This window comes from Schistocerca piceifrons, chromosome 2, assembly GCF_021461385.2.
Source record: "Schistocerca piceifrons isolate TAMUIC-IGC-003096 chromosome 2, iqSchPice1.1, whole genome shotgun sequence".
Taxonomy (NCBI): domain Eukaryota; kingdom Metazoa; phylum Arthropoda; class Insecta; order Orthoptera; family Acrididae; genus Schistocerca; species Schistocerca piceifrons.
The window spans coordinates 678,402,899-678,429,510 of record NC_060139.1 but is presented as its reverse complement, the minus strand read 5'-3'; the positions used below and the strand labels follow the sequence as shown (position 1 = coordinate 678,429,510).

General features: G+C 41.0%; 1 protein-coding gene and 1 pseudogene across 1 annotated transcript in view; both read right to left on the bottom strand.

Moving 5' to 3' along the window:
• The window catches only part of LOC124776492 (cyclin-dependent kinase-like 5), a 349,628-nt gene that overhangs the window by 53,496 nt on the left and 269,520 nt on the right, over window positions 1–26,612 (bottom strand). The gene's annotated exons all lie outside the window — the stretch shown is intronic.
• LOC124778960 lies at window positions 23,609–23,726 on the bottom strand (annotated as a pseudogene).

Here is a 26,612-nt window from a genome sequence, read left to right as displayed (position 1 = left end):
GACAAACACTGTTGGTATGATTATGAATTACTCACGCTTCGTCGAAGTCCAATAGAAAATAAACAATTACCGCTGTTCTTTATTGTGAAAAAGCAGTTCGTGAGAGTGATACAAACACCTTTCCTTGCTATCGCCTGAATTAGGAGTCTTATTGCTTGTTTGGTTTAATTAATTAATAGAATATGAAGCAATTGGTATAAAGAATGCTTTTTCCAAACTTTCTATAAAAGAATGTCTGCTATCAAGACATTGCTTTTGTTCTATTACTTTATTTATGACTGAATGTTTCTAAAACTGAAGACACTCGTCCATGCTCTGCACTGCAGTCGAGATGTGGCAACGTCGTTCTCTGTTCATTGGCTGACTGTGTTTTGTGACGTCAGATGCGCAGAATGAACCTAAACTCGGCCGCCAACATAAATGACGCGCACTTTAACACTTGGTTCAAGAATCATGAAAGAAAGTTGTATACATGGAAGAATCCTGGAGATACTAGAAGGTATCATATAGATTATATAATGGTAAGACAGAGATTTAAGAACCAGGTTTTAAATTGTAAGACATTTCCAGGGGCAGATGTGGACTCTGACCACAATCTATTGGTTATGAGCTGTAGATTAAAACTGAAGAAACTGCAAAACGGTGGGACCTGGGTAAACTGACTAAGCCAGAGGTTGCACAGAGTTTCAGGGAGAGCATAAGGGAACAACTGACAGGAATGGGGGAAAGAAGTACAGTAGAAGAAGAATGGGTAGCTCCAAGGGATGAAGTAGTGAAGGCAGCAGAGGATCAAGTAGGTAAAAAGACGAAGGCTAGTAGAAATCCTTGGGTAATCAAAGAAATATTGAATTTACTTGATTAAAGGAGAAAATATAAAAATGCAGTAAACGAAGCAGGCAAAAAGGAAACAAACGTCTCAAAAATGAGATTGACAGGAAGTGCAAAATGGCTAAGCAGGGATGGTTAGAGGACAAATGTAAAGATGTAGAGGCTTATCTCACTAGGGATAAGATAGATACTGCCTACAGGAAACTTGAAAAGACCTTTGGAGAAAAGAGAACCACTTGTATGAATATCAAGAACTCAGATGGAAACCCAGTTCAAACAAAGAAGGGAAAGCAGAAAGGTGGAAGGAGTATATAAAAGGTCTATACAAGGGCGATGTACTTGAGGACAATACTATGCAAATGGAAGAGGATGTAGATGAAGATGAAATGGGAGATATGATACTGCGTGAAGAGTTTGACAGAACACTGAAAGGCCTGAGTCGATACAAGGCCCCGGGAGTAGACAACATTCAACTAGAACTACTGACGGCCTTGGGAGAGCCAGTCCTGACAAAACTCTACCATCTGGTGAGCAAGATGTATGAGACAGGCAAAAAACCCACAGACTTCGAGAAGAATATAATAATTCCAATCCCAAGGAAAGCAGGTGTTGGCATATGTGAAAACTACCGAACTATCAGTTTAATAAGTCACAGCTGCAAAATACTAACACAAATTCTTTACAGATGAATGGAAAAACTGGTAGAAGCCAACCTCAGGGAAGATCAGTTTGGATTCTGTAGAAATATTGGAACACGTGAGGCAATACTGAGGCTACCACTTATCTTAGAAGAAAGATTAAGGAAAGGTAAACCTACATTTCTAGCATTTGTAGACTTAGAGAAAGCTTTTGACAATGATGAATGGAATACTCTCTTTCAAATTCTAAAGGCAGCAGAGGTAAAACACAGGGAGCGAAAGGCTATTTACATTTTGTACAGAAACCAGATGGCAGTTATAAGAGTTGAGGGGCATGAAAGGGAAGCAGTGGTTGGGAAGGGAGTCAGATACGGTTGTAGCCTATCCCCTATGTTATTCAATCTGTATATTGAGCAAGCAGTAAAGGAAACAAAAGAAAAATTCAGAGTAGGTATTAAAATCCATAGAGAAGAAATAAAAACTTTGAGGTTCGCCGATGACATTGTAATTCTGTCAGAGATAGCAAAGGACTTGGAAGAGCAGTTGAACAGAATGGAGAGTGTCTTGAAAGCAGAATATAAGATGAACATCAACAAAAGCAAAATGAGGATAATGGAATGTAGTCGAATTAAGTCGGGTGATGCTGAGGGAATTATATTAGGAAATGAGACACTTAAAGTAGTAAAGGAGTTTTGCTATTTGGGGAGCAAAATAACTGATGATGGTCGAAGTAGAGAAGATATAAAATGTAGACTGGCAATGGCAAGGAAAGCGTTTATGAAGAAGAGAAATTTGTTAACACCGAGTATAGATTTAAGTGTGAGGAAGTCTTGAAAGTATCTGTATGGAATGTAGCCATGTATGGAAGTGAAACATGGATGATAAATAGTTTGGACAAGAAGAGAATAGAAGCTTTCGAAATGTGGTGCTACAGAAGAATGCTGAAGATTAGATGGGTAGATCACATAACTAATGATGAAGTATTGAATAGAATTGGGGAGAAGAGGTGTTTGTGACACAACTTCACAAAAAGAAGAGACCAGTTAGTAGGACATGTTCAGAGGCATCAAGGGATCACAAATTTAGCATTGGAGGGTAGCATGGAGGGTAAAAATCATAGGGTGAGGCCAAGAGATGAATACACTAAGCAGATTCAGAAGGATGTAGGTTGCAGTAAGTACTGGGAGATGAAGAAGCTTGCACAGGATAGGGTAGCATGGAGAGCTGCATCAAACCAGTCTCAGGACTGAAGACCACAACAACAACAACAGCAAAAGTGATCTCAGTTGGGAGAGGGCATATTTGTCAGTGACAGATACTAATATTTACACTTACATATTTACACTTACATCTACATCTGTACTCTACAAATGACCATGTCAGGAGTGGTGGAGAGTGCATAGTGTGCCACAATAATTTTCCCCTTCTTATTCTATTTGCAGATGGTGCACAGGAAAATTGACTGTCAGTCCCATTCTGCATAAATCTGAATTTAGCTTCATTGTCATTATGTGAGATATACATTGGAGGAAGTTGTACATTTCTTGACATTCTGGAACATGGGATCTTGGAAGTTTTTGGAGCAAGACTGTCTGCAATGCCAATCATCTTAGGTGTAATGTCTCCTGCCACAGTGGTTCGATGTGCATTTCTGTTATATTTCCATGCTCATAAAAGAACCCTTTGACAAACAGTGCAGCTCATCTTTCAATATTTCTCTTTTCAGTTAATACAACTTGGTAAAGATCACAGATTGATGAACAGTACTCAAAAAAAGAGGTAGTTTAGCCCTATAGCACATGATAAAGGCTCTGCACTATCTGGAGCCCAGGTCTGCAGCTCAGATGACAGCTGAATAGGTCTACAAGTGGCTCACAGCTAACACTTTCCTCATAAAATCTCATATTATGCAGCTTCAAAAAGCAATAATAACCTTTTAGCACCAGAAACAGACATTAATGGCCATACACTGAATGAAGCACAGTGCATATTGTTCCTTGGAATCCTTAAAAATTGAGTCTTCTTACAGAGTTGATCTAAAAATAAGAGTGTTGGCATATTTCACATATTTTCACTTCCTCTGTCTTATGGAATTATCTTCTGGGGCAGAGCATGTAAAGTAAATAAAGTGCATGTTCATCATAATCAATCATTAATAATATTATGTAAAGTAGATAACCTTACATCTTACAGAAGTCATTTAAGGCTCTTGTAATTCTTACACTCATTTCCCAACACATTTACTTCTTAATGGTTTTTGTTGTTGGTAATAAATGTCAGTTCCAACTGAATTATGATATACACAGTTACAATACAAGACATAATAAATTTATTCCTTGATAAAGGAACTATCATATTTCATCAAAATATAAACAGTATTAGAGATAAAGTTAACGAAATGGTTGCTGATGTTGATTCTGACATTACTTGTATATCAGAGCACCACTTAAACAATGTGGTAGTTCAAACACTTCCTATACTGGGATAAAGATTAGCTGTCTCTTTTTCACAGAGGTCTTTGCAGAGTAGACGATTGACTTTGTATGTGAAAGACAGTACTTCATTTGAATCTACTGACATATCAAAGCATTGAGCCAAACAGGTTACTGAATGCCATGCATGAGTAGTTGAATTTAGTAAAGACATTTCTGTTCAAGCCTAAGAGATTATTTAGTTAACTTCATAGAGAGTACCAATGATTAGTTGTGTTTGGTGACTTTAACATTAATTTTATAAGTGACTGTGCAAGAAAAAGAATGCTAGAAATGCTAGGAGTTCTTCTAAATTCATATCACCTGATGCAGACTGTATTTTTTCCTGTCAGAGTGCAGGAGAACAGTAGTACAACTATAGACTACATTCATGTTCGTCCTTCATCACCAGACGTGCATTCTGGTAGTAAAAGGGCAAATTGCCTTTCAGGCAATTACTAACACTAGAAGGAATTTGTGTGCATACGCACACACACACACACACACACACACACACACACACACACACACACATACACACACACACCATTGTTAAATATAATTACAAACTATTTTGAAATGTTAATCCAAGTGGCAACAGAGACTTTTGAAACCTCATTAAAGAACAAGAATGGCTTGAATTTTATAGTGCAGGTAACATAGACAAAAATACACTACTGTTTGTAAAAAGTGAAACACTCAAAAGTAACAGTCTGCAACATGCCACAAAAAGTGGATGTGTAGAACAGTGGAACCATAATAAGTGATTTAAATGACAGAGATGTGGCTTCCATGTAGGCCCAGTGACACCTTCATTTGTGTGACTGGACAGGTCAGTGTTATGCAATGCTGAATCTGTGCAGAGCCATCATACAAAGTGGAAATATGTAACCAAGTGCCACTATGCCTCACCAACATCACAGGGTGGAATATGGGCATGAGAGGGCATTTAAATGGGGCAGAACGATTGGTATCCAGGAGGCATATCTGTCATTAAGTGACATTGTGGCTTGTAAAGGCACATTGCTTCAACAGTGAGGCATATGTGGAGCCAGTGGAGAGAAGAGGGCTGTACACAGTGCAACAGGGTACTGGAAGACACAATGTGACCACTGCACAAGATGACTACCATATTGTTTGGTTGGTCGTAACTGACAGAACAGCTTCATCCACAATGTTGGTGCAACTTTAGAACACTGCAATGGGTGTGTACATGGTTGCATCAATGGTCTGATGTTATCTCCTGTGGGTGGCATGCATGCCGTTTCATCAACTTCCATTCACCAGAACTTACAATGCCACAGACTGCAATGGGCATATGAAAGCCATCACTCGTGTGATGAATGGCAAAATGTAGCATTTTCAGACGAGTCCTGCTCCAAATTGTCCTACCGTGATGGCTGCACAGGTATTGAGCCACCATGGTGAACTCAATCAGGCAGACTGTATTGTTGAGCAGCATAGTGGACAAACATCAGTTGTGATGGTTTGGGGTACAACTGCCTATAACACACAATCTTGCCTCCTATGTCTTGAACAGCTACTGGTACATCAGTACATCAGGGAGTTTACAGTCCAAGGCTCTGCCCCTCCTGCAGGCCATTCTACAAGCCATATTTCAGCATGGTTACACGTGGCAACATGTGGCGAGGAATGTGCAACTCTCCTTCAAAGAATGACAGATACCTCTGCTTTCCTGGCCCACGTGTTTGCCTGACATGTCACCAATTGACCATATTTGGGATATGGTTGGCCACTAGCTTGTTCATTCGGGTCCTCCTGTAGCTATAGTTGATGCTTTGTGGACACACCTACAAACCATGTGGCAGAATATTCCTCAACAGCATACCCAGACACTCTGATTCCATGCCATGATGTCTAACAGTTCTGATTGCAGCACATGATGGTGATAGTCAATTCTGAATTTCTCTGGTCACAGTGAATGGGCAGGTCTGTAGTACTAATCATTGGTGTCATGTCCCCAATTGGTGGAATAAATTTCATGGCGAGCACATCTCTCAGTCTTTGTGTTTCACTTTTTCCAAACAGGAGTGTACAGTGCTTTTCTCAACATATTTCTCATGTGCTTGGAAAGTTGATTTCCATTAGAACATTTAAAACAGAGTGCTGGCACTAATAGGTGACCTGGACAGCTGACTAATGGATAAAGATATCATGTAGAACAAAGTGAGAATTGTCTCAGAATGTTAGGGATAGTAACAACTGAGCTTCAGTGGTTGACTACAGACAGTGCTGTAAGGGCCTTAAAACTGTTATTAGGAAGGCAAAAAGCATGTGTTATGCAAAATGCTCAGTCATGAAGGAAGTGTCTGACCAACAGCACAAGGTTGATGATATAAAGTCAAGACATAGTAAACATTTTTTTTTACTGATATGTCCAATATAAGTACAGTATTTAACAATTATTTTCTAAATATAGCTGGTGAATTAAATAAAAAGAAAGGCTTTCCAAGACTTCCAGATTTCCAGTCTGAAATAACAGCTTCATGATACAGACAAGACTGCGTCAATAATTAAACTGTAGAAGACTAATGGCTCTACAGATTTTGTAGGGTATCTAGGAGGATATTAAAACATTGTGCTCCATATGTTAGCCCACTACTTAGCCATTCCTTTAGGAATGGTTAGTTTTCTGAATGATTAAAGTACTCAAACTACTCTATAGAAAAGGAAACCTATTTCTATATCATTGCTGTTTGCAAAAGTTGTTGAAAAGGCTATGTATGTAATTGATCATTTCAGTTCACACACATTTGTTGTCAGAAATACAGATTGGTTTCAGAAGATGTTTAACAACAGAAAATGCTACATTTTCTTTTTTCAGTGAGACACTGGACAACTTAAATGAAAAGGTTGTGAACACTAGGTATCATCTTTGATTTAACTAAGGCATTTGACTGTGTTGACCACAAATTACTGCAGAAGTAGGACTTTTACCAGCCTGGAAAAAGAGGAGTAGGTCACAGTTCATTCCTCTCATACTTTAAGAACAGACAGCGAAAGGTCATTCTCCACAGTAATTAGAGAGGGAAGCGGCATCTGGTTGAGGCATGGTTATTTCCAATTGCAACAGTGCATATGGAGTACATGAAATGATTACATTTACAGATTAGTAGCACAAGCAGTTCTGAGGTACCAGGTGTCAACTCATACTGCCATTAGTATGTGATGTAGCCTCCACAGGCAACAAAGGCACTGACTATGGAGTCCAATCAATCATACAGATAATGAATGCTGTCCTAGGGTATATTACGCCATGCCTGCTCAACCTGTTCATGAAAGTCTGTAAGAGTTGTTGGCTGATGAGTTGCACGAATCACTTCTCATCCCATCATATCCAATATGTTCTCTGTTGAAGACCAGTCTGGAGAATGTGCTCACCAGGGAAGTTACTGCACATCTTACAGAGCACATTGAGCTTCAAGGGCAGTGTGTGGGTGAGCATTATCCTGCTGGAACAACACATCATTTTCCTGTTGCAAGAATGGCAAAAGAATAGGTCTATCAACATTCTGCACACACCAAGCACTGGTTAGTGTCCCCTCTAGAAGCATGAAAGGTGATTTGAGAGTTGTAGCTTATCACATCTGACATCATAAGGCCTGGGATGGGCCAAGTGTGTCTCAGACGAATGCAGTCTACAAGGTAGTGTTCACCAGGTTTCCATCATATGCGCAAATGACCATCACTGCATGCAGATAGAATCTGCTTTCATTGCTGCAGACAATGGTGTGCTGTTCTATCTTCCAAGTAATTCACTGACAACATCAGTTGAGCCATACACGTTTACACTGTGGCGTGTATGGAAGACAGGATAGAGGTGTATATGTCCGTAGTCCATCTGCTGATAACTGGTTTGCAACAGTTCATGTTAATACATCTGGGCTCACAAGCTCTCTTATCTGTGATGTGGCAGCTGTATGATCTGCCACAGCTGGTCTTGCAATACGATGATCCTTGTAGGGATCTGTGCTGCATGGATCTCACGAACCTCATCTACAGGTGTGCGAATGTTTACATGATCGCTGATATCAGCATCATTGCATAACTGATGCAGCATGATGAACTTGTGTGACAGTTCTCCGAAGAACCATCCTATCACTTGGAAGCCACAGTTTGATCCCTTTCAAACTTGCTCAGTTGGCTGTGGGAAACACAAGTGCATCCAAAAGTAGTAAACTCAGCAATATGACATCAGTTTTGATTTAATTCTCTGACATCATCAGTTGAGCCCTGCACATTTACACTGTGGCATGAATGGAAGACAGGTTAGAGGTATACATGTCTGTAGTCCGTCTGCTGATAACTGGTTCGCAACAGTTCATGTTAACACATCTGGTTTCAGATGCTCTCTTATCTGTGATGTGGCAGCTGTATGATCTGCCACAGCTGGCCTTGCTATACGATGATCCTTGTGGGGGCCTGTGCTGCATGGATGTCCAGAACCTCATCTACAGGTGTGAGAGTGTTTACATGATCACTGATATCAGCATCATTGCACAACTGATGCAGCATGATGAACTTGTGTGGCAGTTCTCCAAAAGAACCATCCTATCACTTGGATGGCCACAATTTCACCCCTGTCAAACTTGCTCAGTTGGCTGTGGGAAACACAAGTGCATCTAAAAGTAAAAAAAAACGGCAAGATGACATCAGTTTTGATCCAATGATGGCATATACCACCTGGGGATTAGTAGATGTACTGATAATCATTTCTACGTTGTCCGCCAACAGCTAGCCTAGCATAGTGGCATAGCTACCAGAGTGCCTCCTCTGTGTCTACTCTTTAATACCTTCCAATATGACAGGTTATTCTAAAATATGACACTAGCTTAGTAGTGAAGGATTTTGAGCAGAACATAGGCAATGTATCAGGTAGAGCTGTTCAAGGCATAAGGTCATGGCTTGTAGAAAATAAATTGATGCAGAATCACACTAAAACTCAGTTTTTACAGATTTTAATGAACTATTCAACTAAAACTAAAATTTTTATTACACAGAATGAGCACATGATTTGTGAGTCTGAACTATCAAAATTCCTGTGTGTTCAGATAGATGGAAAGCTGTCATGGAAAGAAAATGTTGAAGATCTTGTTCAAAAATTGAATACTGCTATATTTACCAGTTATCACTAGCTTAGTGCCCACTGCTTCCACCCACTTAGGCTATATGGTCTGCACAGTGTTTTTTTTTTTTTTCTCTTTTTCTTTTTCCATTAGCAAACTGCAACACCTAAAAGCTAATTAAGACCATAGAACAGGGTCTTTCCTGAATATACTTCTGATCAAAAATGCAATTCTGGTAGCTGGTTGCATTCTTGTAGTGATGTTTCCATAGAAACTTTCATCCCATAACATGCTTTTCATTATAGCTAACTGAGTAGTAAAATACCAGCTTTCATAGATTCAGCTTTAAAAATTTTTTAATATAAGGAAATATTTTCTTAAAAATTTTCATTCTGTGTTTTCCCCCCTTAGGGATTGAATTTCCAAAACCAGTAAATCACATAGTTCCAACCGAGTCAAATACTAATTTTCATAGATGTAGCTTTAAAATGCTTCATTAGTTCTTTAATAATGATTTATTTTCAGAAAACCTATTTATCTCCTTAGTGACTGCAATTCCAAAAATGCTAAAACATTTTTTTTTATTTCTGACTGAGAAACCAAATACCAATTTTCATAGGTCTAGCATCAAAATTGCCTTAATAGCAACATATTTTCAAAAAACCTTTCATCCCCTATTTAACCCTTTTAGGAGTGGAATTTTAAAAAAAATCTCTTCTCAAATTACACCTACAGTATAAGATCAACACCCTCTCCAAATTTCAAGTTTCTATCCTCAGCAGTTTGGGCTGGGTGATGATAAGCTGGTCAGTCAGGTCGTTGCATTTTACATAGATTAGAGCACTATTTGCAGTAAGTAGTAGTCCAACATGAAAATTAGACTACTTTGCTTATTTTCATTCACTTATGTCATATGGAATTACATTCTGTGTTAAGCCTCCCAATGCATAAAATGTATTTTTCGCTCAGAAATGTGGTGTAACTTCAAGAACCTCTTGAGGAGTCTGGGAATTCTGACAGTGGCCTCTTACTATTTATTTTGTTCAATGTCACTTGTTGCTGACAAAATAAAGTTATTCCCAAGAACTAGTAGCATTCAGCAGCAGTCAGTTAATATTAGGCAGAAAGCCAGTCTTCATTTGGATCACACCTCCTTGGCTTTTGTGCAGGAAGGCATGCAGTATTCTGCTGCATCAATTTCCAATAAGACACCACAAGAATTTTAAAAAAATCTTAGCATTAATCCTCATGCTTTCAGGTTTAAACTGAAGAATTTCCTCAGGGCTCAGTCCTATTCAGTCAGGAAGCTCCCAGAAAGAAATTACACTACTTCTTGTGTTATGTTGTTCATTATGCTAATGTGTACTCACAGCTTGTCATCTGCATGGGATTCATGTACATTTTATTTGATCTATTATTACTTTTCTTATGTTAATTCCTTCATGAAAGAAGATGAAGCAAATATTCCAGAATTCGAAACCAGAACAGCTGTTAGCATGAGTGACATAAAAGTAGATATCTTAGGTGTTACAACACAACTAAAATCAATTAAGAAAGGCAAGTCTTCTGGTCCAGATGGTATACCAATCAGGTTCATTTCAGAGTGTTGTTGTTGTGGTCTTCAGTCCTGAAACTGGTTTGATGCAGCTCTCCATGCTACCCTATCCTGTGCAAGATACTTCATCTCCCAGTACTTACTGCAACCTACATCCTTCTGAATCTGCTTAGTGTATTCATCTCTTGGTCTCCCTCTACGATTTTTACCCTCCACACTGCCCTCCAATGCCAAATTTGTGACCCCTTGATGCCTCAGAACATGTCCTACCAACCGGTCCCTTCCTCTCGTCAAGTTGTGCCACAAACACCTCTTCTCCCCAATTCTATTCAATACCTCCTCATTAGTTATGTGATTTACCCATCTAATCTTCAGCATTCTTCTGTCGCACCACATTTCGAAAGCTTCTATTCTCTTCCTGTCCAAACTATTTATCATCCATGTTTCACTTCCATACATGGCTACACTCCATACAAATACTTTCAGAAACGACTTCCTGACACTTAAATTTATACTCGATGTTAACAAATTTCTCTTCTTCAAAAACGCTTTCCTTGGCATTGCCAGTCTACATTTTATATCCTCCCTACTTCGACCATCATCAGTTATTTTGTTCCCCAAATAGCAAAACTCCTTTACTACTTTAAGTGTCTCATTTCCTAATATAATTCCCTCAGCATCACCCGACTTAATTCGACTACATTCCATTATCCTCGTTTTGCTTTTGTTGATGTTCATCTTATATTCTGCTTTCAAGACACTCTCCATTCTGTTCAACTGCTCTTCCAAGCCCTTTGCTGTCTCTGACAGAATTACAATGTCATCGGCGAACCTCAAAGTTTTTATTTCTTCTCCATGGATTTTAATACCTACTCTGAATTTTTCTTTTGTTTCCTTTACTGCTTGCTCAATATACAGATTGAATAACATAGGGGATAGGCTACAACCGTATCTGACTCCCTTCCCAACCACTGCTTCCCTTTCATGCCCCTCGACTCTTATAACTGCCATCTGGTTTCTGTACAAATTGTAAATAGCCTTTCGCTCCCTGTATTTTACCCCTGCCACTTTTAGAATTGGAAAGAGAGTATTCCATTCATTATTGTCAAAAGCTTTCTCTAAGTCTACAAATGCTAGAAACATAGGTTTGCCTTTCCTTAATCTTTCTTCTAAGATAAGTCGTAAGGTCAGTATTGCCTCACGTGTTCCAATATTTCTACGGAATCCAAACTGATCTTCCCCGAGGTCGGCTTCTACCAGCTTTTCCATTCGTCTGGAAAGAATTCATGTTAGTATTTTGCAGCTGTGACTTATTAAACTGATAGTTCGGTAATTTTCACATCTGTCAATGCCTGCTTTCTTTGGGATTGGAATTATTATATTCTTCTTGAAGTCTGAGGGTACTTCGCCTGTCTCATACATCTTGCTCGCCAGATGGTAGAGTTTTGTCAGGACTGGTTCTCCCAAGGCCGTCAATAGTTCTAATGGAATGTTGTCTACTCCCGGGGCCTTGTTTCGGCTCAGGTCTTTCAGTGCTCTGTCAAACTCTTCACGCAGTATCATATCTCCCATTTCATCTTCATCTACATTATCTTCCCTTTCTATAATATTGTCCTCAAGTACATTGCCCTTGTATAGACCCTCTATATACTCCTTCCACCTTTCTGCTTTCCCTTCTTTGGTTAGGACTGGGTTTCCATCTGAGCTCTTGATATTCATACAAGTGGTTCTCTTTTCTCCAAAGGTCTCTTTAATTTTCCTGTAGGCAGTATCTATCTTACCCCTAGTGAGATAAGCCTCTACATCCTTACATTTGTCCTCTAGCCATCCCTGCTTAGCCATTTTGCACTTCCTGTCGATCTCATTTTTGAGACGTTTGTATTCCTTTTTGCCTGCTTCATTTACTGTGTTTTTATGTTTCCTCCTTTCATCAATTAAATTCAATATTTCTTCTGTTACCCAAGGATTTCTACTAGCCCTCGTCTTTTTATCTACTTGATCCTCTGCTGCCTTCACTACTTCATCCCTCAGAGCTACCCATTCTTCTTCTACTGTACTTCTTTCCCCGTTTCAGAGTATGCAGACACAATAGCACCTTTCTTAGTAACCCACGGACAGAAGTGTTTACTAGTGAGTGGCAGTAAGTGCAGCAGGCCAGTATTCCAATGATGCTAACCTGCTGCGGACCTATCCTTGTGCTCATCACGTGCTCACTTATCTCCATGGGTTTGGACATACTGCTTAACATAGTTCAGTTTACGTGGCAAGTTTGTTCCACTTACGAGGTTCTCTTCCCCAGTTGTTAGGAAGTCACCATTGACCTATGAAGTACCCATGCCGACAGTGTTGAGTTGTGGCATTGTCACAACTTCTGCAGATATATAAGGTTTGGAACGCAGACTCTTGTGCAAAACTTAGCAAAAACCTATGATATTGAGGATGTGGCTACAAACAAGAATAATTATAAGCAATTGAGAACAAAATATGCATTTCTTGTGTTTGTCAACGTAGACCATTTGTTTGCTAATCCAAAATGAATTAATTTCTATTTTTCAATATTTGATGAGTGATCACAGATGCAGTCATACTAAAAAGCAACATCAAAATGTTGAAAGCTGTTTCAATAGTTTTCTGAATGAATGACTAAAGTATGTCAGTACGTTTAGTGATTTCAGTAGAATTTTCAATATTTGAGCGGATTACTTTGGGAAGTATGTTCTAATATCACATTTCATCACTCCTGAATATATTTATTGACACCTGCACTCAAAATCATAAGTGAGAACCACAGCCATTTTATTGAATACACTGGTGGATATAAACAAGTGAATTTCCATTGGATGCTCAGCTGCACTGTTTGAATGTGCTCTCATTAGCCACTTACTGAAGCAATTTATGGTTTGTAATGGTGAGCTGCATGCAGTCTTGAGAGTACTGGAAAAATGACATGACATTATGACAAGAATTTTCTCATTTTCTCCAATTTACTGAGTGCCCTTTAGGTGATTTGATGAATTATCACTACTCCTTGCAAAAGTAAAAGGAGAGGTGTCATTCAGAAGTACATGTAGAGATTAAGCGGAATGATTTAGATGCCTATAGTGGAAAAAGAGTGACATAATGTTCAAGTCATCCACATACTACTGAAGCACAGGACAGCACATGAGAGGAAGAAAAAGTTGATGGAAGTGAGGAGTAATAAATTTATCTATGTGGAATGAACTACTGGGCTATGGCACAGCTTCCTCCAATCACTGAGGTGACCAGAGTTATCTTAACATGTATCTAGATTGGACAATATGCCTCAATAGATGGATTCCTCATCCACCTGGAATCCCCAAAAGTTGTACTTAGGTTCAGATGTCACAATACCACATATTAGAAGAATGCATAATGTTTGCCAATAAGTAGCCAATCCATGGTTTGGATGGTGACTTGCACTATTTTGTGTTATGCAGTAAGACAATGAAAAACATTCTAAATTTCTGTTTGTGTTGTCATAATAAACCTAAAATTTTAGGAATGAAAGTTTACTTTCTGAAATACATTAGTTACAATGTGCTACATCTTTTCTTTTGAATATGTTTTTATAGTTCAATGCTACAGTATTTTTAAAGAAAGATTAAAGTGAAAAATGAACAGTATATACAATTTTCTGCAGCTGAATGGAATGTACATATTATTCTTCATGCACTGTTAAGTGCCTCCACATCTTTAAACTATTTGCTATGTCACATCCACAAAATCTGTGATTAATTCAGTTTTACCATTGGAAGATGCAACATAAACTCATGGCCACCTCACATGCTGCTCCAAGAAATTGTCAAAGCTTGCCACTTGAAACAATGATGTAAGAGATGCCTTCCCCTAATGTTGAAGGTTTAATCATTTCAATGTCTAATGGATGAACCTAAACTCTTATAACTGATGCTGACTTATATATTACAATCATGACTGCTGCATACCTGGCTGCCCTCTGTTGTCAGTTCCCACAAGGACAGCCTCTCTTCATCTGCAAAACTTAATAAACATGGTAGTATTTCTTTTGTCTGTGCACAGCCTTGTGTGTGGGCCCAACTTTATTAGCCAGAAACAACAAGGTGCCACTATCATTTTTAATGCAGAAATGGAACTAGGAATTCTGTAATCCACTTGCATGGCAGCACGATAAAATGTCAGACTGGGACTGTGGGGGCTTTCTTGGTTAAATTATAGACTGTTAAGGATGGGTTTCAAGGATGTACCCAGTCAGATACAGGGGAAGACAGCTATAACAAATCCCCCCCCCCCCTTTTACGCAGGCAATCAGAAAAAAATCTTCACAAACCAAACTCACATCCTGGACCACTAAACAGGCAGATGAATCAATTCAATGTCAGTTTGAAGAAAGCCAGAACATGTAATGGAGCCATTTATTGTGAAATCTCAAAACTATTTCATCATTCCCACAAAAGAAACATGAGGGCCCCCCCTCCCCTCCCCTCCCCCCCCCCCCCTCCCCGCCATGGCATGGTTAAGCAGAATATTTATCAGGAAAATCACCGTTACTACGCATGTGAAATATTCAAGAAAGATTACTCTCAAATTTAGACATATATCAAATATCAATGTGTCTCCACAGGAACATGCAGGTGTTGAGGATACAATGAGTGCATCAGTAGCACTTACTTGTGTCAATATTGTAGTAGTCTGGCTTATGAATACTTCAAGAGGTGATGCCTCAAAGATTCCTGGAGGCACTGCAAGCAGCACCTTGATGAATGCCACAAACGAAGAGCCTCCAGGCCACTGGCCAAAGAAGACTGCCAGGATGGTGTTATAAGTGGTGGGCACATGGGCACATGTCTTCTAGTATGAGATTAGTTCTGTGTTGCTAGTTGGTGATGAACATTATACTGACTTGTTGATAGTTAGTGGAAAAAGTACAGTGCACTTAAATGTATGCCCATGTCGGGCCACTACTTATAGCTCTGTCTGCCACAAGTTGTCAACAGTGCAGCAGTTCTTTCACACAAGTTGAATATATTATATTTATTTAAAGTGTACTTATGTCAACTAATCTTTGGCTTGCCTGTCCAGGTTCCTAAGGCAACAGATCCTTTGGACACCTTCCACCCATTTATCATTAGCAGTGAGGAGGTAACGCTCAGCTCCTCATAAAATAATTCTTACTGACCCGCATCATAATGTCTGGAGATGAACATTGTCAAATCTATGACACCACATCATTTTATTTCCTTTGCTGCCTATTTCTTATCTCTTCCAAGACATTTTTGTTTTGCTTTTACCATTTGTGCTTGTGGACATTTCTGTTTCAGATCTGTGCTCGTCATTTTTGTTCAGTTTATGTATTTGTGCTGCCATTTATTGATTTAGCTTTAGTATTTTTTGCTTTGCCAAGGCTACCCCACAGCCCCAAGCCCCATGCATGCCTGCTTCACACTCAGCAGTGCACAATTGCCAGCACCTTTGGCACCAACACTTGATCTAACACAGCTTCTTCAGTTACAACTGCAACAAATGATGCAGCTTATTGAGATGATGAGGGGCTCCATTCAAATGCAGATGGTAGCGAATGAGAATCACCATCAGATGCGACCAACTATGGCAGCACCACAACTTATGCAGCTATCATTACTGCCTCCATTTCAGCCATTTGAAGAGGACAAAGAGGACTGGATTGAGTACTTGGCCCAGTTTGAAGCTCATCTACCAGCACTTCAAGTACCAGGTACTATTAACCAATCTTTTTCTCTTATCAAAAAAATGGTTCAAATGGCTCTGAGCACTATGGGACTTAACATCTGTGGTCATCAGTCCCCTAGAACTTAGAACTACTTAAACCTAACTAACCTAAGGACATCACACACATCCATTCACGAGGCAGTATTCGAACCTGCGACTGTAGCGGCCGCTCGGCTCCAGACTGCAGCGCCTAGAAACGCACGGCCACTCCGGCCGGCTTTCTCTTATCAAATGACAGTGTATCAGTATATATGATGTACTGCAAATTGTTCCCCACTTTGCAGCCAGAACTTGTGAATTATGAGGAATTAAACCAGGCCTTGAATAGCTAGTATGGCGTGAAAGTCCATGTGGTGGCTACCAGATTTAAAATTTTCAGATTAAAGAAACAATCGGGACAAACTTATACACAGTAGGTCACAGACTTACAAGGGCTTTCTAGGCAGTGTAAGTTTTATTGTGAGTGTGGCAAGTATTACAGTGGCCTCATGATATGTGATGCCATTAGTCAGAACATGGATGATAACAGAATAAGGGAACAGATTCTCAAGGGTCCCAATCCTTCCTTGCAGCAGGTTTGGCAAATTATTGACTAACAAGACTCTTGTGACAGCACCTAGATAGTTTTCTGTCAGACAACAGTTTTGCTGTAGTGCCTAGCTATAGTACTGTGTGCTTGTGTAGAAAGACCACTTCCAAGGCAAGTGCACAGTGGCCAACTCAGGATCAGGTTCAACATAGCTAGCCATGTAAACAGCCAGGCCAGAGAGGTACTGGAGTGATTCTTGCCTGCACTGCTTCTCAGTGCATAAGCATCACTTATGACCATCATGAAATGCAACTTGTTTTTGTGTGATACAGTGGGAGCCCTGAAGAACTGGAGCTGTGCATTGGCTTTCATGGTCATGAACAACAAAATTAGAAGCTTTACCTAAACCGGCAACAAACAGGGCTTTGAATTCAGCACACAATTGAATGACACTGTCCTTCAAATCAAAAGAAATATCTGACAGCACATTGTCTACAACACACAACCCATACTTGGTGAACAGGTTGCTCAGGAACTTTCACAGCGGCAGGACGGTGGCATTATTGCACACATCACAGCCAGTCAGTGGACATCTCCTTTAGCACATCAAGAAGCCATCAGGCAAACTGCATATTTGTGCAAACTTTAAGGCAACAGTGAACCCCCTAAACAATGATTGATTTATTTCTTTTGCCTCAGAACTTATGGACCATTTGGGAGCTGGTTGTTACTTCTCTAAGACTGATTTACACAATGCCTACTTCAAGATCCTTTTAGATGAACAGTCACACCAAGTGTTTGTCTTTAATACACACAGGACCTCTTCAATTTTCTTACAGTAGTGCATTCTCACCAGCAATTTTCAGTGCTATTTGGCACAATTAACTGCATCTGTGCCTATGTGTACATACTATTTAGGTACCAGGTCACACAGCAGACAAACATCTTAGTAATTTGCACACCCTTTTCCAAGTGTTATCAGAGGCAGGCCTTAAATGCAACAGAGACAAGTATGTGTTCTATCAAGCTGATACTGAGTACTTTGGGCATGTTCAGCTGATGCAGCTGCACTTGCAGGCCATTCGTGTCCTCATACCTCCAAGCAATATTACTGAATTACAGTCAGCGCTAGGGAAGCTGATGTATTACATCCATTTCATTCTGAGTGCAGCTCAGATTGCTGCACCATTGCACTGCCCTCGCCACAAGAATACACTTTTTATGTGGCCCCAGGAATGTGACATTGCTTTTCATATACTCAAAGATGCTTTCCTCAGTGATCATTGCCTAATTCATTTTGATCCTTCCAAAACTGTAGTCTTGGCCATGGATGCCTCTTCATCGGCGTTGTGCTGGTGCTGTACTCTTCCACAGGATTGGTTCTACTGACAGTCCAATATCCTTCACCTCCAAATTGCTTAAAGCTCAGAGCAACTATTCACAAACAGAGGAGGACGCTGTTGCTATCATCTATGGAGTGAGTAAATGTCATCAGCATTTGTATGGAAGAGAGTGTTACTTGGTTGCCAAACAAAGCCGTTGCAGTTGTTTTTAAGCCCAACAAAGCCAATTTCAAATTACATCACACATAAATTGCAACAATGAGCTCCAATCTTATTGCACTCCCAATACAAGTTGATGTACAGATCCACATCCAATCTTGCCAATGCAGACCTGACTTTGACACATCAGAAGCAAATTCCCCCCCCCCCCCCCCCCCACAGCACTCAGACAAGACATACTGGACCAATTTCAATTAGACCACTGGAAGATCACCCAGGTCATGGTAGCAGATCCAGACTTGCAGATTCTATTGGGTTATGTCCACACTGGTTGGTCTCACACTGTGAAATAAATTGTTAGCCTGGTGGTTCACTGCTGCTGTTGTTGCATCTTTAGGGTGCTCAACATCACCATCATCAGCTTGCATACATTAACTGTATGAGACAAATGGGGCTACAGCACACAGCAGGAAGATAGTCTAACGTACAACATCAGGTCACAGATGCTCCCTTTTACTCTTTTTTATATGAACATGCACAATTCCTCTGAAAGGTACAATGGAGCTAGTGTGTCAAGGCAGACTATCAAAAATATTGATATCAGGTCTGAACAGCCACTAAGAGGCAAGACCAGAAAAGAAGACTGGCTAATCATGAAGAGAATAACTGGATAATCCAATCATCCTCTAACACACTAAAAGCTTTGAGCTAAGATCTTAGGAAGAAGGGAAGACAAAACACAAAATTGAAAAAGACATGCCACATTCAGTTCACTATCACTTAAAATTGAGGGCAGGTCTGTTGGTAAACCAGCTTGTATCCTCTCATCATCATATAAAACACAATTGGTTAAAATGTGGTGAGATGTAATCAGCACACTGCATGCATCACAAATAGGCAGTCCTTCACATTGGAGAAGGAAGCCATGGGTCAGGGACTGTGTCCTATTCGAAGTTGTTAAACAGAGTTCATCAGTTCTAAGTGGCTGGAAGGAGATGCGCCATGGCCTTACAGTCTCTTTTATTGATTGAAATTTACTTTCCATCATGCCTAGCAACTCTTCCTCCTAAATATGCATGACAAATCTTTGCAGCAAAGACAGTGTGGCGTGCAGAGGGATAGGGCAGTCAGTTATATTAGTAAGGGTACATGTCTCCTTGGCCACAGTATCAGTTAACTCATTCCCTTGGATACCCACATATCCTGGTACCGAGCAGAATAATACCTCCTTTCTTTGTCTTTGCAAATGCAGTATGACATCATGGATATTCTGGACAGTTCTGTCTGCTGGGTACATATACTGGATGGCCTGCAGGGCACTAAGTGAATCACAGCAGACAAGGAATTTGGATCCATAATCATGTTTCATCCGCTCCACAGCTTTAAAAACTGCATAGAGTTCAGTGTCAAAGATAGTAAACTCACTAGGCAGATGGAACCTGAAGACAGAGGCAGGAAAAATGACAGAACAACTGACAGCATCCCCCTATTTGGACCAACTGTATATACTGCATTAGTCCTGGTAGATAAAATGATAACAAATTTATTCTTAAAAAATAGTCTGCAGTGAACAATTTGTTGAACTCTGGCAAATCTAAAATTATTCTAGGCTTCAATAACAACCAGGGCAGTGCTTTGCACCAACCCTCCCACTGCATATTTGTTGGAAATACACCTAGATTTTAAAAAAATGCTGCTTTGCCCTTATACCGAAATGTTTTGTCCCTCGTGGATGAGTGCTGTAGAGTCATTCCAAGGACTCACAGATATTAGTAGTCACAAGGAAATCCAGTGAAGTTGGAAACAACTGGAGCTTGAGTGTCTGTTTAGCCACAAGCAATCGCCACCAAGCAGCTAATGGCAGCTCCGCTGCCTCTGCGCACAAGTTTGATACAGGGCTCCTGTGGCCAATCTGATATCCTCACATTGGTCATGCTGAGCCATAGACCATACAACCATAATCAAGATGTGATCTCGCTCAACCCTTAGAGAACTTCAGCAAGCAGGATCTATCTGTGCCCCAGTTCTTCCCAAGCGCTTCATGATATTCAGCACTTTAAGGGCTCTTATTTTGAGCTCCTTGAGATATGGCAGCCATGCCACTGTGCTATCAAAAAAAGATATCTAAAAACCACATCTTCAACTTAAAATTTAAAACAGTAACCCACAGCCTTAGTTCTTGAGGTGTAAAAAGAGAATGATCACAGTTAAAAATCAATACACAGTGTCTTCTCTGGGGAGAAATTAAAACCTTTTGGAGCAGACCATTCTTCTGTATCTCAGATGTCACCTATTACTGGTGAGAGGAAGGTGTGGGACTAGGAGTGGAATAGAAAATGGAAAAATCATCCACAAACAATGAACACTGCACATGACTCCTCACTGCAGACAACATGCCACTGATCACAATGGTGAACAAAGTCATGCTTAAAACATTCTGTGTGGGAGACCATGAACTTGAGTAAATCTGTCTGAATGAGTAGTCCTGACTCTGTACTGAAATTAACAAGCAACAAACAAGGAGAGCAAGAAAATGAGGAGGCGGCCTTGAAACCCCCACTCATGTAGCTGACAAACTATATTGTGTCTTGATGTAGCATCATATGCCTTTTCAATATAAAAAAAGATGGATATTAAATGCTGTTTTCATAGGAATGCCTCCTGTTTAGCCATCTCCAATAGGATGAGGTTATTAAGAGTGGAGTTATATCTTCTACACCCACACTGGAAATGACTGAGGAAATTTCTGGATTCCAGAGTCCAGACTAGTCAGGAGTTGATCATCCGCTCCAGTGTCTTTCCTACACAGCTGGCAAGAGCAACACTCCAATAGCTGCCTGGTTTAATAATGGAGATCATTATTGGTTCCCTCCAAGGGACAGGATATTCTTCATCTCTCTATATCTTATTAAAGACAGCAAGTAAGATCTCTTTAGTCAGGATTAAGGCACCATAGCATACCAGTCTTGTGAGTTGCAGTTAATGGTGCATCCATTCCCATGTGGAGAAAAGGAACTTATAGGCCTCTTCATTGCTGGAGTTGGAACCAATGTCTCCTCCCCCAAACAAGGCAATAGGCATGGAAACCTGGAACAGGACTCTGGACAACGTTACATCGTAAAGGTACCACACCACGGTCTGAGCGACACCTGCGGGTGTGACTTTCAGGACTCCATTGTCCTATATGGCAGCTAATGGACATGATATTCTTTTTCCAGATATCTTTCTCACCAATTCCCATACTTCAGTGGCAGAAGTTGATCAGTTAATGTACTTCAAAAAATGCCATGATTGCTTCTTGCTCTCCTTTACTTTCCATCAAGCTTTTGTTCTTGCTAACTGAAAGGCTGTAAGGTTCTCTGGTGTGGACTATGCTTGAATCTGTGCAGCAATTTCCACCTGTCCCATATAGTGCAACAATACTTATTGTTTCACCGATGAACAGGTTGCCTTCAGTGACAGTTGGATAATTCAGAAACATGAGCAGCACAGCACAGTGCGTCACATCAGTAAAGTGATCCACCCAGTCATGGAAGCTGTCCCTGTGCTCAATCACAGCTACCTGGTTATAAAGCAACCAGTTTGCCTTGCATAGCAATCACTTGGATGGTTTTCCCTCAGGTCTCATCCTTTGTAAAAGGCAGACAGTAACGGAAAATAGCCACTGGAGTGGAGGACAGCTGCCACCTCCCATACAAAAGAGTCTGTGAGAGCAGGAGAGCAAACTGTCAAATCAGTGGCAGAGAATGTCCCTGTCACTGTGCAAAAATGTGTCTTTGTGCCCATATTTAGGAGGCATGTGGTGTCAGATTGTAGCACATTTTCAGCCTCTTGACCCATTGGGCATGTGGAGAGACTACCCCTGAGAAAAGAAACAGTGGCAGAAGCTGGTTGATCAGCTCGGAAAGTGCTTCACCATCCAGTGGTTCCTGTGGTGGGAGATAAAGGGAATGCACATTACCTGAAAGGACACAAAATACACAGTGACAGAAACTGCCTGTAGTGGGGTGACTACAATTATAAATGAGGAGTGAAGTGTGTCATTGATGAACACTGCTACTCCTATCTGATTTCTGTCACCACTGACGTCACCTTTTTCATACAATGATAACCACTAAAAACAGGAGTACTGGAATCCTTGAAATGTGATTCCTGAAGACACACACACTTTGGTCTGATCTGTGTGAGGACCTTTAGTTTGTCCACATGAACTCTGGAGTCATTTAAATTCCACTGCAGTATCAATATTATCTATTTGGAAGGTTTGACATCCATTTCTCTTTGTGCCTTGGAGGGGAGCCCATGGTCATTGGTGAAGGGCAAACAGGACTTGGTGAGTCACTGATTAAGACCACATCCATAGCCAAATCTTCAATAGAGGCAGTAGCTGCTGATTTCATTGCTGGTGCCTTAGGTTCTGTTCCACTGGACTTTGATTTTGTCTTTGTGACAGTTTTCCTCTTTTGGGCTGAAACATGGGAAGACCTCTGAATGAGTGTACCAGTTGATGCCTGTGTAACATTGTGTAACATTTGGTGTTAGGGGCAGTGGCTAGACATTGTCGGTTTGAGAAGTTTGTGTAACTGAGACTCTGGCAAGATCAGGGTTACTAGAGTCAGTCTGTTGGCACGTGCGGCAACAGGAGCAAGAGCTGGTAATGGCAGTTGCCACTTCTATTTGTGTTGACACACTAATTTTAACTATGGGCTGTTTCACAGCTGGTGCAAGTGAGGTAACAATTGATGGGGGCTGCATGGTTTTAAACAGCTTTTTCGCTTCTGCATACTACACGTGATGAGTAACTTTAAGTTCTTGAATTTTTTTCATCTCTGTAGAGGAGGCACTCTCTACTCCAGATTGGGCATGAGTTAGAGCAATTAACATACATTGGTGGGGATGTATAGCCAACACCTGGCACATGAGCTGCTTGACCACAGTTCCCACAAGTAGTACGACCATTACATGCAATGGAAGTGTGACCAGATCTTTGGCACTTGAAACACTGCAATGGATTCAGAAAAAAAGGCAAACTACTAAGTGTAAGAACTCTGTCCGAACAGGCTCTGAAGGTCCAACAGTACTGACCGGCTGCCGTGTCATCCTCAGCCCACAGGCATCACTGGATGTGGATATGGAGGGGCATGTGGTCAGCACACTGCTCTCCCAGCCGTTGTCAGTTTTCGTGACTGGAGCCGCTACTTCTCAATCAAGTAGATCCTCAGTTTAGCTCACAAGGGCTGAGTGCACCCTGCTTGCCAACAGCGCTGGACAAACCAGATGGTCACCCATACAAGTGCTATCCCAGCCCAACAGCACTTAACTTTGGTGATCGGACAGGAACCGGTGTTTCCACTGTGGCAAGGCCATTGGCGCTAAGTGTAAGAAACCTGCCTTAATGTTGCTGGGCAGGTCTTGTTTATTGGGAGTTAAAATGAATGTAGCTGTTGGTTTAAGCTGCCCATACTCTCTCTCTTCTTCACATTTTGTACCTCCGTAACACCTTCATCTGCCCATTCCTGTTGTAAGACACTAATGTTCTCATCCATGAGGTCTTCACATGTTACCACCCCATGGCTGGAATTTAAGGTGTTATGCAGTTCAACAATAACAAGGTATTCATCCAATGTTGTTACTTTGAGAAGTTTCTATACTTGCCCTGAAGTGGCCATTTCAATCAATAATGTACCACAACAAATCCTTTTTTTTTACTTTTGACCACTTGTAACACCATCTAAACACCATAGCAAAGGTGCCCTCAGCACATTTAAGTTTCATGAAAATTATTTTAACACATCTGTGCCCTGTTACCATAACTTATTCTGAAATTTTGAGGAGTATGCTCAGGAGAGGTATCCTCATGGCTTCTCTTGTTGGGAAAGATAAGAGTGCTCACCAGTGACCCACCCAATCCACTGGGAGCAATTTTTGAAAAATTAATAGGCTCCACAGTCAACCCATGAGCAGCTAGCGAACAGATGTGCACCCAGACAGAGTCCTGTTTGCCTGGGTAAGCTTTGAACAACTGAGGTGTGGCAGGTTCCCCAGAGGTCATCTGCTTATGACTGTTCTGCCTCAACAGCCATGCATCACATCGGTGTGCACCACACTTTAGGACTGAGGGTTTTTAGAGAGGTTTTTACCATCTTCACAATCTAGGTGATTAAACCAAAATCTGCAGGCTCAGTGGCACACAACATTCCACCACCACACTGCTGTCACCAAGCCCCAGCTTGGGGTACCTGTTTTTGCCAAGCCCATACTCAGTCAATGAATGCTGAGCCCCTTGGGAGTTGGTGGTTCGCCGATACTTTGCACACCAACATGACTTGTCTGTGCTATAAGATGTCCTATTGCTAAATGCTGAATCTGAACAGTCACATGTGGTGATTCTAGATATTCTCTGGAAACATGTTCTTAGTTTGCTTCATCCAAGTGACTGGGGCATGGCCCGCACCAAACAATTAGCTCAACAACAATGCATTTGATGCAGCATGGACTCATAAGTAGAGCAGATGATGGCTCATTGCTAATTTTGTGTGGAACATCAGGCAGCCTCTCCTTATTGGTTCTTTGATTGGCTGAAGACTGAAGCACCTTGGCACACTTGCATTTGGGTTTTGCTTGACCCTACTAGAATACTAGTTAGCTGATTGTCATTGATGCAAATAGCAAGTTTCTTTTTGTAGTTCCCACGCACTCTACAATGACATGTTCCAATCTTCAAGCCTTGCAGTCCATATTTTGCCTTGATGGTCTACCAGAATTTGTCTGCAGAATTTGAGGACTTCTGTACAGCCAACAGAATTCATCACATCACCAGTACACCTATTCATCCACAGCACAAAAGCTCTTTTAAGCTAGATGGATAATCTACATGCTCACGACATGCAGGACCAAGCTTTGCTCCTCTTCTTGTCATCTTACTGCTCCCAGCCTCACAATGGTATATTGGTTTCTTCATGGACAGTGCCACCACACCTTGCTCCAGTCACTGCACACACCCAACAGCTCACACCTACTCTGCCCCCTCAGGCAATGTATCATCTTAATGACGCAGTTTTTTTAGATCATACAGCAGTTGGAAGCACTGGGAATGTAGCATCATTGTGAAGTTGCTTGGCAGTTGCATGTTTTTGATACAGGTTCCAGGCAGATTGCAGCGACAGCACATGAATCAACTTCACACCTGTAAATGGCATGATCCTGCCACTGATTCTTTGTCCACAGATTCACTGTATGTCCACATGATGCAGTCTGCATACCCTCCATCTACCAGGGGTCCTGCATCACCAGCATCTGGCCTGAATTGATAAACCTGGACCTTACACCTCATCCATCGCCAAGCACACAGCTGACATCCATGGGCATTGATCCCTTCCGCTCTGTGGCAGGCCAGGGGCCTACCACACCACTTCAAGATGCTGTTACAGTTCAACCACCAGTACACCTTGTACCATTGCTGGATGCAGGGGCACACCATCCATCTCATTTCTCGGCTAGTATTCTGGATAGTCTCAAGGTGAGTGTCAGGACACAGACAGAAACTTGGAACCAGCCACAGCTTCAGTTCCTGTCTCCTCATTGCTTCCTGCATCCATGCTTCCCCTCCACAGTTGTTGCAGCAATTGTCACTACATGATGACTGTGAGGACGTTTAGGGTAGAAGGAAAAGGGGAGGAGAAGTGTAGTATCGTAGTTTATCAATACTGCCAGAGCCGGTACCTCAAAGGTTCCTCCAGGTGCCATGAGCAGCACTTCAGACATTGCCACCAATGAAAAATATCCAGATCATTGACCAATGAAGACTGCGGGGGTGGTGTTATAAGCAGTGGGCACATAAACACAAGTCTTCCAGTATGAGATTACTTCTGTGTTACTTGCTAGTGCTGAACATTACACTGATTTCTTGATAGTTAGCTCCACTGGCAAACATTTAGGGTACTTAGACACAAGCCGATGTTGGGCCTCTGCTTATAGCGAGCTGCGTCTGTCACAAGTTGTCAACAATGTAGCAGTTCTTTAGCACAAGTTGAGTAAATTATATTTATTTAAAGCACACTTGTGTCAACTAATCTTTTGCTTGCCTATCCAGATTCCTATAGTGACAGATACTTTGGCCACTTTCCACCCATTTATCATTAGCAGTGAGAACATAACATTTGGCACTTCAGAACATAATGGTTACTGACGTGCATCATAACATGCATTTTTAAAGTTTATTTTCTGCCTCTTTGAGAGTACATCTGCACATGGACAA